The sequence below is a fragment of the Pelophylax lessonae genome (assembly GCF_965119305.1).
Source record: "Pelophylax lessonae genome assembly, chromosome: 2".
Taxonomy (NCBI): Eukaryota; Metazoa; Chordata; class Amphibia; order Anura; family Ranidae; genus Pelophylax; species Pelophylax lessonae.
Window position 1 is genome coordinate 577,130,142 of NC_138769.1, and position 14,911 is coordinate 577,145,052.

The 14,911-nt window shown below is 42.7% G+C and overlaps 1 protein-coding gene across 2 annotated transcripts in view; it reads left to right on the forward strand.

Annotated features, from left to right (window-relative positions):
• Nucleotides 1–14,911, forward strand: part of DTX3 (deltex E3 ubiquitin ligase 3) — a 145,160-nt gene that overhangs the window by 18,313 nt on the left and 111,936 nt on the right. For both annotated transcript variants that reach the window (XM_082248531.1, XM_082248530.1), the window contains exon 2: nt 5,043–5,116. The gene's annotated coding sequence lies outside the window, so the exon portion shown is untranslated. The remainder of the gene's footprint in view (nt 1–5,042; nt 5,117–14,911) is intronic.

Below are 14,911 nucleotides of genomic sequence, written 5' to 3' on the forward strand. Positions count from 1 at the left end.
TACGGTTGAGCCACCCCGGTTTGACCTTGGCTTTTTTGTATTTATTTCCCATTGGAATACACTGGGTGATACGTTTGTTTAATATGTTTCTAAAGCATTCCCATTTCTCCTCTGTGTTCAATGTTTCTAGGGTTAGGTCCCAATTGATGCTCTCTAGTATTAAGCACAGCTCAGAAAAGTTTGCTCTTCTGAATCTGAAGTTTAGAATTCTTGTGCTCCTCTCGTGCCATGTTTTCCTGTGATTTATGCTAAATGTGATCATCCTGTGATCGCTAGATCCCAAGTTGTCCCATATTGCTACATCTGAGATTATACTTGGATCGTTGGTTATTAGTAGATCTAGCAATGCATTCTTTCTAGTTGGAGAATCCACCAATTGAGACATGAAGTTGTCCTGTAAGACATTCATGAATTGACCGGCCTTTATTGAGTGAGTTGTCCCCACTTCCCAGTCAATATCGGGATAGTTGAAGTCCCCGACGATGACATTTCCCCGCTTTGCCACTATTCCTGTCTGTGATAGAAGTTCCAACTCCACCTCCTCCCTCAGGTTGGAGGGCCTATAACATACCCCAACTATAACTTTCCCCCTTACTTCTTCCCTGTGGAGTTCCAACGACTTTGTAGAAGACAAGCAAAAGGATCACATTGGTCAAAGTCACGCTCTTCCAAAGTCGCATCAAAGTTCCATCAAAGTCGCAGGATAAACTTGCAATGGAAGTTGCACAATTTTTAAGTCGCACAAGTGTGAATGGAGCCTAAAGTCTGTTGAACTCCTGTCACTCTCCACTGACACCACCAACTTTGGAAGGGAGTTCCACATCCTTACTGCTCTAACAGTAAAGAATTGCTACACAGTTTAGGACTGAATCATTTTTCACAGTGTGGTGGTCGTGTGTCTTTTTAAGAGATCTAAGATTAAAAAGTATCCTCCCAATGCTATAGTCACCATTCAAGGATTTGTATACCACAATCATATTCCCTCCCAAGTGTCTCTTCTCCAGGAAGAATAGGATTGCTTGTAGTCATTCCTCATAAATGAGATCCTCTAGCCTTATTAGTTTTGTTGCCCTTCACTGGACTCTCTCTAGTTTAAGTACTATCATCCTGAGGATTGGTGACTAGATCTGGATGGCAAACTCAAGATGTGGATGAACCAGAGTTTTGTAAAGATGTAAAGTTATAGTTTTATCTCTTGAGGAAATACCCTTTTTAATGCATGCTAATAGTCTGCTGGCTGTGCTTGCTGCAGCTTGGCATTGCATGCTATTGCTTAGTCTGTCATCTACTAAGACCCCCACATCCTTTTTTATCCTCGATTCCTCCAGAGGTTCTGCCGTGTAACTTGCGTGCTTATTTTTAGCTCCCAAGTACATTACTTTACATTTTCCTACATTGAACCTTGTCTGCCATATAGCTTCCCACTCCTCCATTTGTAAAGTTGCTATATCCTTTTGTGAAGTTATTGCCCTGCTTAATTTTTTATCGTCAGCAAGCACTGAGATTAAGCTATTTATTCCAACCTTTATATCCTTTACGAACAAGTTAAACAGAATAGGTCCCAGGACAGAGCCCTGGTGTTACCTGCTCACAGCTCCAGACCATTCAGAAAATATGTTATTAATCACTACTCTCTGGATTAGCTCCTGCAACCAGTTTTCTATCTAGGTACAATGTATTAATGAATAATTTGTGGGCTACTGTATCAAATGCCTTATCAAAATCTAAATACAATACTTCCACAGGCCTTCCTCTATCCAAATTACAGCTCACATCCTCATAGAATGTTAAACGGTTTGTCTGTCAAGAACAGTTCTTCATAAAACCATGTTGCTTACCACTAATTCTACTATTTTCATTAGCAAATTCTTGGATATGGTCCTTTATCATTCCTTCCAATAGTTTACATGCTATTAATGTTAGGCTGACTGGTCTTTAATTCCAAGGTATATATATTGGCCCTTCTTCAAATATTGGCACCACATTTGGTTTTCACCAATCCCAACCCAATGTGAGGTGAAAAACAAAGGCGGATATCTTTGTAGTCCAGCCTGGGTGGCAGCCATGGCTCCCTCCATAGATACAGTGGAGGATTGAGCTTAACCACCTAGGAACAGGAAGTGTTATTCGTAGGATTGAAAGGTGTACATAAAGGACACCTTTGACATGGCAGTCAACACTCCTTAAAATGTTTTCCAGCTGACTTCAGTTGATAATTCCTAAATAACGGAGTGGTGTTCAGTGGGGCAGACAACAGGAAAGGTAAGTATTTACTCTCTTTTGCAGGCTATTTTCTGCTGCAGATTTAAAATTAAAGACAGGGTCACTTTAAGGCCAACTCTTGGCAACTAAATAAACATATGAAATACAAAAATGAGAGCTGTTTTACCTGCCAAAGAGTCTTAAAAGTATATGTGAACCCTTACTTTCTAAAGCAACCCATTCAGTTAAAAATAGAAATGATTTGTGTGTGTGACCACGCTGGAATGGATGTGCTCACCAGGTATTTTACACAAAAGAAGAACAGGGGGTAATATATTCTTAACGTTTGATGCATGTGTTCTGAGATTTACACAGCTTTCTTGACCCCCAACGTAGTGACTGGACAAGCAAAGAGCAGCAGCAGACTGATTAGTTCAAGTGGAACCCCACCCAAAAGGGGAAGTTTCGCTTTAAGGACTCATCCCCTGCTCCTCTTGCACAATTGGCACTTTTGAGGAGGGGGGGAGCAGGTACCCGATTTTGACAGTCACCTGCTCCCACTTGCGCTTTGGTGCCCGTCAAAGGAGGAGGTTCTCCTCCCTCCCTCCCCCTGCAGTCTTCTGGTACACTGACAGGTCCCAGAAGACTGCATCCACCAATCCAGGATGCGCCATGAGGACTCACGCATGCACATGGGCACCCGGCTGTGAAGCGGCAAGCTATCACAGCCGGGTGCCCATAGTGAAGATGCCAGCGCTGCTGTGGGAGGACGGAGAACAAAGACAGCTGGGGTGAGCTTACCGCTGGACCACGGGACAGGTGAGTGCCTGTTTTTTAAAAGTCAGCAGCTAAACTTTTTGTAGCCGCTGACTTTTATTTATTTATTTTTTTTATAGGTGCTTGGAACTCCTCTTTAATCTCTCTAATCACTCTTCTCATATGTATTCATGTTCCTTGTCAACACATTTGCATGCAACACCCCTCATCGGCTCCCAGTCCTGCCTGTCCCTCTCTCAGTCTAAGTGCTGCTGTATAGGGGATTGGAAGAGGCTGATACCAAGGCAAATTCAAATACTTACACCAGTTGCGTTGAAAAATACATTTAATGATTTGATGCATTAGTATGTGTATTTATATGTGCCGGAGTTCAGCTTTAAAAATCACATAGCGTTACCAAGTGGCAGTTCCAGCCAGAAAGCCTGTATTTAGTGGGGATGGAATCTGCGAATAAATGACACTATGAAGATTGATAGTATAACATAAACACTTCAACGTATACAATTACTTATTTATCTTTTAAAACTGATATGCAGGCTTTTGGGTAAATCAGCACACGTGTTCTGTTGACAATAGGAGGCATTTGTGGGCGAGTAAGACATATTTACTAAATGTGTGGGTACTTTAGTGTTGACTGTGTTTATATAGGGCCATGTGATTTTTAAGGGCTTATATCTGTGATAGTTGTAGAAGTAGGATGCCAGAAATAAATATAGAAACCACATATTCATGCACTCCCATATCACAAACCATTTCGGGGTATTACAGATCAGGGTGTTTATACAGATTACAGACCAGGGTGTTTATACAGATTACAGATCAGGGTGCTTATACAGATTACAGATCAGGGAGTTCATGCACAACTTTTGTCTACCAAATGTAATATTTGCAAGCCATGATTGTTCTGTGAAGCGCATCCTCATAGCTCATCAAAATGTATCTGATTCATTTTATTGGTAACTACATTATCCAAAGGAATCCTAGAACACACAAAAAGTGACGTAAATAGTGTAATACATTCAAATAATTGGTTATGTAAACCTAATCAATTTGCTGAAAAATGACAGTGTTTCTGGAAAGGGTATTTATGACCCCTATATACTTACCTTACCTAACAGCTATTTGCTTTCAGGTTTGTACCTCCCTTGTGACAGTGCCTGGGCACAACAGCCAATCCATTGACCTGAGCACTGTCACATGACCAGGGGAACGACATCACTTCTTTCCCTGGTCGCCAGCATAGCTGATGTTTTTGCCAGATGCAAAGGAGCAGGGAGCTATGAGGGAGTGCAGTTAGGTTAAGTATAATTGGGTCAGAGGATGCCCTTTACAGAGTTGCTGTACCCTTGCCCTGAATGCCCCAGTGACCACACGGGAAGTCTGTAAAACCTCTCTAAGAATTAAGCTAGCCACAGGCGTATTGAAATTTGGCCAGTTCAGCAGGGACTGGCTGAATTTCGATCCATGTAGGTATGTTCCTGTTTGACAGAAGTTGTTGATCGACTTCTGTTGAACAGACAAGATGGAAGACTTTTGTCGCCAGGGGAGTGGAGGATCAAGTAAGTAGGGCCCCTTTCACACTGCTGTAGTCTGCCTTCTCAGCAGGCGATCTCTCCGCTGATCTCCTCTGAGCAGGCAGATGACAGTTCTGTGTCTGCCCCGCTGATGCAGAGTGGGCACAGACACAGCCCGCTGTCCTCTATGGGCTGTCGGATGGAAAAAGGCCGCCTGTCTGTTTCCATCTGACTGTCATCCCATCTAATCCATTCCACCAGACGGATGGGGAAAGGATCCTGTTTTTTAGTGTGTCCGATCAGATGTTGGCAGGTGTTGACAGACACGTGTCCACTGGCATCTGCCACTCCATAGGGAGCATTGGATGGTCCGATCAGGTCCCCCTGAAAAACTCACAGACGGACCCTATGTGAAAGGGAGCTTAAACTGCTTTTTCTCCACCCTAGACCTAAACAATCATTTAAGCCTTGCATTGCAATGATAACTTAGATAAACATCATTTTATGTTTTCTGTTTTGCAGTCTAATTGAAGTTTGTGTTCTTTGTAGACAGGACCATTTTGATCTCCTGAGCCTGGTTAGTTCTCTGAGTTGTGTCCGGGATTTCAGAGCGAGTATCAGAGGTATGTGTTCTTTAAATCACTGTATAAAAAAAAAAAAGATTCCTGTGTTCTATATAAAATAGGCTATGGCATGTGTTCATGTGATTTTTTTTTTTCTGGATAACATTACTCTTCTATTTTCATTCTGCAGTAAGGAAAATGTAGTAATCTATAGCAATCAACCAGAATTCTTCTGTTACAAATTCTGTGTGGGTTGTCTGACCCTCCCTTTATCTATTATGCCCAATGCTAGTGTCTCCTATTCATCTCTATAGACCTTGTGGTTGCAGTACCTGGATGAAATCAAATGTAAGCACTGCCCCTGTAACGTTAAAAAACCCTACCCCGTGAAAATTCCCTACCCTCATCACTTCCTGTGCACGTATGTCATGCATCAGCCTAGCTGCTGCCCAGTGCGCATGTTCAGGCAGTAAATGATCGGCTCACAGCGGAAGTGACGAGGGTAGGGAATTTTCATGGGGTAGGGTTTTTTAACGTTCCAACGGCTTCCCGTGAAATAACCCTACCCTCGTCCCCAGTGCTTAAAGCGTTGTGTTAGCAAATGATGTTGGCTTCCCGTGAAAATACCCTACCCTCGTTCCCCAGCGGGTCGAGGAAAATGTAAAAGTGTCTCCTAATGGAGGAAAATTTAAAATATATAAATATATTTTTTTTATCATTCCATTTCGATTAATATATATACATTTTCTTCCATTAGGAGGCACTTTTAAAATTTTCTGGACCCGCCGGGGAACGAGGTTAGGGTATTTTCATGGGAAACCGTCGCTTTAAGGACTGGGAAGGAGGGTAGGGTTTTTTCACGGAAGCCGAGATAATTTACTCTGTGCACATGCGCACTGGGCAGCGGCTCAGCTGATGCCTGACGTATCCTCACCGGAAGTGACGAGGGTAGGGAATTTTCACGGGTAGGGTTTTTTATCCAAACACCCCAAAGTGTGCTGCCTCTGAGGTCTGATTTTTTGGTAGTTAAGGTGGGATCTCTACTGGGCTCTTAGTACAAATGTACATATGTACTTTACCAGTCCAGTGTAAAGCGACCCACCCTGCTACCTATGTAATAAATATAGGCCAAAGCCACCCTGTAAAGAATAAGTGACATAAGCTGGCCATAGATTGATAACATTTAGAACAAAAAAATCTTATGAAAAGTCTTAGGAAAATTCTTACAAAATTTTTCAGAATATTTGAATGTTGTTCTAAAGATTTTTTATTATTTTTGCTTTTACCATTCGATCTAGGTAAGAATAGACTTTTCCAAACGAAAATTTACACTGTTAGAAATCTGTTCATTCAAGAAAAATTTTCCATATTCCTTTGAATTTTGTTGTCACTGCGGTCCAAAACGAATATCAGTTTGACCTGCTAATGATTAGAAAAACAAGCCAACTTTCTTTGAACATTCTTTTCTTAAGAATTTTCGTTCAAAATTTTACCCATCTATGGCCAGCTTTACCCTTCTGGTCATTGGTGATCATAATAATCACACTTTTGTAAAGCTCAGGGAGCTTTTGGTTTCTGAAAATTTTAGAGGTTTTGGATAGCATGTTCCCCACTTTTGCTGTGATTTCTCCTGACAGCTTGTAACTCTACAAAACATAGTAGCTGAAGAAACCACAGCGGCCAGTGGGTAAGCCTTATCCAACACACCTGGAAGTCTTGGATAACATTGGCACCCAGAGCTCGCACCTAAAGATTCCACTCACTACCCACCAGAAAGAATTATTCTTTAACTGGTGGCTTTGTCTTATCTTTGTTACGACAGAGTCTCTATAGTTGTTTAAAATTTGCATATGAATATATTTAGGTTACTGTACATAGTCTAAAGCCCAGTACACATGGGCTGAATGTCGGGTGGCAATGGCCGGTTTCTATTGAGTTGGATTCCTATTGACATTCTGCCTGTGTGTATGGCAACCAGACCAACAGAAGCCGGCTGGCTTCTGTCGAAGGGTCAATACCCAAAAAAGGTCTGCCAATCAGTGCTCTCAGCCAATGACCAGAGTGTCGCTGACCAGAGTGTTCTGGAGGGGGGGGGTATGGTGTCCCCGTCCCCGGGGGGCGTTCCCCTGTCAGAACACAATAGCACAGCAGGGAAGATCGCTGTACTAACATCGGGAAAAAAAGCAGGTTAAACGGGAAAAAAAAAAAACTAGTCAGGTGTATGAAGCTTTATTGATGTATTAATACCTTTGTAATTCTATATGTACACGTGGTCATCCATTAAGGTTGTTTCTGATCCTTTTTATCTCCTGTCTAATCCCCCAGACAGGTCTGTTAGAAAAATAGACTCTCTGCATCATCTGATTACATGAAACACCAATATTGCTCCTAGTAGCATGTAATTAGGTTAGGGTGCTCTGGAACAGTGGTATTTCTAATTTGTGGGAAAAAAAGAGGTATTTACTGGAAATAATTATGTAATTGTCAGGATAGGTACACTAAGTTAAAGTAATACTGAAGGCTTGTGTTTTATATTTTTAAAATGACAAACATGCTATTCTCACTTGCTCTGTGTAATGTTTTTGCATTGGGGGCACTCGTGTGTGCTCCTGCCAGAGCTCTGCTCTGTGTGTCCATAAGGCTCATAGAGCAAGACTCGGCCCTGCCGCCCTGCCTCCTTATTGGCTCTGATTAACAGCAGCTGGAGCCAATAACTCCTGCTGCTGTATCTGAGCCAATGAGGAGCAAGACACCCAAGAGAGCCTCGCCTCTTGTTCATATCGCTGGATCCAGATCAGGCTCAGGTATATATTTAGGGGGGCTGTGGGGCAAGCTGCATGCAGAAGGTTTTTTTTGGTTGATTTAATGTGACTAATAGGAAGGTTTGGGTGGGGAGGGGGGTTGCAGAAATTCATTTTTCACTCAGATTACTTTTAAAAGGCCTCATTCACACAGGTGTATCTGCATTTCCTTGACCGTATGGGATGCACAGATGTTCTTTGCATCAACATGCAGGGAATCCCATTCTTGTCTGTTGAGCCCAAGCTCATCCTTAGTGGGGACAGGGACACAGACAACACTAGAAAGGTGATAAATGTTCATATTGTTCCCCTATTTTACCAAAACGTTTTTTTTTTTTTTTTTTTTTTAAATTGCTGTTATTTCCTTAAAAGAGCTCCTCTCACTCCCTGTGCTGGTGACAGCATCATTCACTCCCTGTGCTGGTGACAGCATCCCCCACTGTATCTTACAAAAAAAAAATTAGGCTGGAGTTCCACTTTACCATTTTCTTTGATTCACTTGCAATACGGGGGAGTTTAATGTAGGAATAAATCTCTGTGTACTGCTTGTCTCCTGAAATTTATGTGACCTGCATTGTGGTAGACTATGCATGACTGTCAGTTATATTCAATGAAAAGGTAATTAAATATAACCGAGAAGATGAAGAGCCAACACTAATTATGTTGTAGTTAGAAAATGCTGTAAAGGTCAACTTGCACTTCTAAAGCGCGTGCTGAGTCTTACATTGGGCAGACTAGCTCCTGAATTTTACATTTAATTAGCCTACATCTGCTTTAATCGAGCACTGGAGTGACAGTAGTAAAGGGTAGATCATTTCTCTGCAAAGAATTTGCACTTTTTTGAAGATCATAAATATTGTTCTTTTTTTACTAACTGGAAAAAAAAAAGAAACACAGAAAGCCTTAAATAAACGTAGATGTCGAGAGTGGTATTCAGGTAGCTGATTGTGGAAAGAACTGGGTAATGGGCACATACTGTTCTCCCATTGAGGAGTGGGGTTCCTTCTAGGGATCTGTGAAAGGCTGATTTAGGCCCCTTTCACACTAGTGCGACTTGTCCCGCAATTTTGGACCACAAAATCGCATGACAAGTCTTTTCCATTATTTTCAATGAGCCCCATTCATATCAGTGCGTTTTGAAGTCGCACCGACTTCAAAGTAGTGCCTGCACTACTTTGGCACGATTTTAATGCGTTTTGAGGTATATAGCCCTGAGCCATTGCTCAAAACCGCGGCAAAGTTGCGTCAAAATCGTGCCGCAAAATCGCGTCGCATTAGTGTGAAAGGAGCCTTATGCAACAACATCCCATCCCCAAAATAGTGAACAGAGCTGTACTGATGGACCAGAGACTGCTGGGAGAAACAGACCCTGAAATAGGGTTTAGAGTGAATTAGGACCCATTTAGATATATGCATGTGCGTAAAAAGTTCTTTGTAGTGTTAGGCAAGTGATTTGCCGTGATTCAGTGCGTTTCCTTTGAGCGTTGACATGCGTTTTGTTGTGCTTTCACTGCATTAAGAAGTTGGAGTGAAAAAGGTAGATAGCCTTTGACCAAGGCTGGTCAGCACCTGTTGGCAATGAATCAAAACGCGTGTTTATATGTGTTTTGATGCACTGCCATGAGCTAAGGGCTTCCCAGTGCGCTAAAATGCAGAAAGAAATTAAAATGTTTTTTTTTTTTAAAACACACCACACTGCAGTACAGAGATGGGAACACAGGGAGGGTTGACTGTGCACTTTGCAAAAGGCAGTTGCACTCTACGAGTGCATTGCTCTAGATCTTCCTAAATGAGGTTAATCTTCACTTTGCAAAGATTACCCAATCACATGCAAGGAAAAAAAAAACAGCATTTTTGCTTGCACATGAGTGGATGATGGAAGTCAGCAGAGCTTCAGCTCATTTACTAAGCTCTGGAGCAACTACACAGTCTATTTGCCTTTAGTAAATCAAACCCCACTGTGCACTGCAAGTGTTGATCTAGATCTGAGGGGAAGCTCTGCTGATTTAAGACAACCAATCATGTGCAAGCAAAAATGCTGTTTTTTTTTGTTTTTCCTTGCATGTGATTGAGTATTCTTTGCAAAGTGAAACTTTAGCTCATTTACTAAGCTCTGGAGCAGGGTTTCTCAACCAGGGAACCCTAATGCCCCGTACACACGTGCAGATTATCTGAAGACTTTTGTCTGCAGACTTACCTTTTCTATGTAGTGCAAGGGCCTGCCGGATTGCATACAAATTGAAAGTGTTTAGGTTTGACCTCATATTATATGGTTTTGGTAAGTCTGCAGACAAAAGTCTGCAGATAATCTGCACGTGTGTATGGGGCATAAGGTTCCTCCTGGGGTTGCTAGGCATTCCTTGAGCAATGTGCAATTTCTGCCTCTCAGATAAGTTCCCAATAACACCATTGTTCCATTTAGCTATCTGCAATGATGACAAGAGTAAGGAGCATTCTTCCCACTGACTGTCACACTAATGTGTCATGAGTTGTAGATTTTAAATTTTTAGCAGGGGTTCCCTGAGACCAGAATTTTTTTTCAAGGGTTCCTCTGTGTTGAAAAGGTTGAGAAAGGCTGCTCTAGAGCAACTGCACTTGCAGTGCACAGTATATTTGCCTTTAGTAAATCAACCCCATTATATTTAATATGGCTAACCATGACACATGCGTTTTAGTGCCCCTGAACTTGTGCATTAAAATGCAACAGTGCAACTGGGCCCTGAAAGGTTTGCTTGGTACCCTTCGTTAAGTGTCTCTTTTATTGTACCGTGAAAAACCGTAAATATAGTTACCAACTGAGATGAGGAAACTTATTTTTTGAAAACTAGTAATTTGTGTGACAGTCACCTCCCAAAATTATGCAACACTAGTGGAAGGATTGTAAGTAACCACAGACCTCAGAGATACTTACAGACTTTATGAATGTACAACTTAACCACTTACCGCCCGCCCGCCGTCATATGACGGCGGGACGGTGCGGCTATTATCCTGGGCGGACGTCCTATGACGTGACCCAGGAAATGCACGGCAGGCGCGCGATCGCTGGCGCGCCGCCGTGCACTGCCGGTGTCGGGGTGTCCCCGGGACACCCCCCGTCACCGGCAGGGGGGAAACAGCCACTGGGCGTGGCTATTTCCCACGTGATCGGCTGTGTTCTAATGACACAGCCGATCACAATGGAGGCGGCCGGGAGATGACCGCGCATGCGCGATCGGGAGCGCGGTCATGTTGGTGGCACTGTGTTCCGTAGGAACACAGCTGTCACCGGCAGTAGTAAACAGTCACTGATAGTGACTGTTTACTATGTGATCGGCTGTGAATCCATTCACAGCCGATCAGAAAATGTAAACAAAGAGCAGTAACTCAGTGTTACTAGCTCTTCTCTCCTCATACAGTTTCCAGTATGAGGGGAGAAGAGCTAGAAACATTGAGTTACTGCTCTGTGTACCTGTAAAAGTAAAATCACACTAATAAAGGTCCCCACACAGTCCTCAGCCCCCCCCAATGTCACCTGTCACCCAACAGTCACCTCATCAGTGCCCAGAAATTGACACCCATAACGTTCACATGTGAGCGCAGCGATCGCGGGCAGAATCACCGCGATTCTGCCCGCAATCCGGAAATCATTGCAAATTGCGGGATGCCTGTGCGTTGCCCGTTTTTTGCAATAGCACCCCAAACGCTGTGCGATGTTGCCGCCATTTCCGCCTGCCGAATCGCGGTAACATCGCGCAAACAACGCATGACGCCCAAAAAAGGTACAAGAGCTTCTTTGGGGCGTCATGCGTTGTTTGCGTGATGTTACCGCGATTCGGCAGGCGGAAATCGCAGCAACATCGCACAGCGTTTGGGGTGCTATTGCAAATCACGGGCAACGCACAGGCGTCCCGCAATTTGCAATGATTTCTGGATCACGGGCAGAATCGCAGTGATTCTGCCCGCGATCGCTACGCTCACATGTGAACATAGCCTAAAATTCACCGGTCACCAGAGACTGCCATCAGTACCGCCGTGCACCATCGCCCGTCACCTGTCACCCATCAGTGACCATCGCCCGTCACCTGTCACCCTATCAATCACCGTCACCTGTCACCCCATCAGTCATCGTCACCTGTCACCCCATCAGTCACCGTCATCTGTCACCCTATCAATCATCGTCACTTGACACCCCATCAGTGATCGTCACTTGTCACCCCATCAATCATCGTCACATGTCACCCCGTCAGTGATTGTCATCTGTCACCCCATCAATCATCGTCACTTGTCACCTCATCAATCATCGTCACCTGTCACCTCATCAGTCATCGTCACCTGTCACCCCATCAGTCTTCGTCACCTGTCACCCCATCAGTCTTCGTCACCTGTCACCCCATCAGTCTTCGTCACCTGTCACCCCATCAGTCATTGTCACCTGTCACCCCATCAGTCATTGTCACCTGTCACCCCATCAGTCATCGTCACCTGTCACCCCATCAGTCATCGTCACCTGTTTGCCATATGCATGCAATCACTTACTGACCGCCTAACGACTATATGCGTCGGCCATTAAAAGCTAAATACTGGGGTTATGGCAGCAGATAGCCCCCATAACCCCGGTATTTTTTGAAACGGCGGGCGGTCGGCTTTCAGATAAGGGTGGTCCCAGTGGCGGATTCGCCGCGGAATTACCCTTACGGTGCAGGGGAAGAGGTGCCCCCCCCCCCCTCCTGCCGCGTCCCAGACGTTTTCCCAGCTTACCGGACCCGCCAGCAGCGGGGAAAACTATCCGGTCCCGGATCCTCAGAGACAGGAAGTCAAATGAGGGCAAGATGGCCCTCACTCGACTCTATGGTCTTGGAGGACCGGAGCTACGTCAAAAGACGTTGCCTAGCAACCGGTTTAAAGGGCCGCTTTTTTTTTTTCTTTTTTTTTTTTTCCTCTTTCAACAATTTTTTTTTTTTTTTTCTTTTTTAGTGTAGTTGTGAGGTGTGAGGTCTTTTTGACCCCAGATCTCACAATAAAGAGGACCTTTCATGCCTATTTCTATTACAAGGGATGTTTACATTCCTTGTAATAGGAATAAAAATGATCAAAACATTTTTTTTTTTTAAACTGTGTAAAAATAAAAAAATAAATAAAATAAATAGGAAAAAAAAAAAAAAAAAAATTAAAGTGCCCTGTCCCCGTTAGCTCGCGCGCAGAAGCAAACGCATACGCAAGTCCCGCCCACATATGTAAACGGTGTTCAAACCATACATGTGAGGTATCGCCGCGATCGTTAGAGCGAGAGCAATAATTTGAGCCCTAGACCTTCTCTGTAACTCTAAGCTAGTAACCTGCAGAAATTTTTAAAATGTTGCCTATGGGGATTTTTAAGTACCAATGTTTGGCGCCATTCTGTGAGCATGCACAATTTTGAAGCATGACATGTTGGGTATCTAATTACTCGGCGTAACATTATCTTTCACATTATGGAAAAAAATTGTGCTAAATTTACTGTTTTCTTATTTTTTAGTTCAAAAAAGTGAATTTTTTTCAAAGAAATCGCATCTGGAAGACTGCTGCGCAAATATGGTGTGATAAAAAATATTGCAACGATCTCCATTTTATTCTCTAGGGTCTCTGCTAAAAAAAAATATATAATGTTTGGGGGTTCCAAGTAATTTTCTAGCAAAAAAAATGATTTTAGCTTGTAAACACCAAGTGTCAAAAATAGGCCCAGTCTTAAAGTGGATAAATGGACAACTTTGTGTAAAGCGCTACTTGGATGTTAGGCCTATGTGTGTGGCCAGGCTGTGAAAAAGTGTTACACATGTGGTATCGCCATACTCAAGAGGAATAGCAGAATGTATTTTGGGGTGCAATTTTTGCTATGTACATGCTATGTGTTAGAAATATTGCATAAATGGACAGCTTTGTGTAAAAAAAAATGTGTTTTCATTTTCTTTCCACATTTTCCAAAAACTTGTGGAAAAAAATGACATATTCAAAAGACTCATTATGCCTCAAAAAATTATACGTTGGGCTGTTTGCTTTCCAAAATGGGGTCATTTTATGGGGGTTTCCATTGTCCTGGTGCTCCAGGGCCTTCAAAAGTGCGATAGGTTGTCAGGAAATTATATGTGTAATTTGTGCTCCTAGAATGCCGGACGGGGCTACTTGAATGTTAGGCCTCTGTATGTGGCCAGGCTGTGAAAAAGTCTCACACATGTGGTATCGCCATACTCAGGAGGAGTAGTAGAATGTGTTTTGGGGTGTAGTTGCAAGTATACATGTGCTGTGTGAGAGAAATAACCTGTTAATATGGCAATTTGTAAAAAAAAAAAAAAATCTTCATTTTGCAAAGAGTTGTGGGGAAAAAATGACAACTTCAAAAAACTCTCCATGCCCCTTATTAAATACCTTGGAATGTCTACTTTCCAAAAAGGGGTCATTTGGGGGGTATTTGTACTTTCCTGACTTTTTAGTGTCTCAAGAAATGAGATAGGCCTTCAGTACATCAGGTGTGAGCAAGTGTGATCAATTTTCAATAATTCGCACCATAGCTTGTGGACTCTATAACTTTCACAAAGACCAAATAATATACACTTACTTAGGTTATTTTTACCAAAGATAAGTAGCAGTATAAATTTTGGCCAAAATTTGTGAAGAAAAATGACTAATTTGCAAAATTTTATGACAGAAACAAAGAAAAATGCGTTTTTTTCACGATATTTTCAGTCTTTTTTTATTTATAGCACAAAAAATAAAAAACCCAGTATTGATCAAATACCATCAAAAGAAAGCTCTATTTGTGTGAAAAAAAGGACACAATTTTTGTATGGGTACAGTGTTGCATGACTGAGTAATTCTCAGTCAAAGTGTGAGAGCGCTGAAAGCTGAAAATCGGTCTGGGCAGGAAGGGGGTGAAAGTGCACTGTAGGCAAGTGGTTAAAGCGGAGTTCCGGCCTATTTTGCAACTTTAGTGATTCCTGGAGTGCTCGCTATGCTGATCAACAATTGGGCATTTTAATTTTTTTTTTCGGGGGTCCCTTACCTTATTTTAAGGACATTTTTGATTGTACTTCCTCCTTCT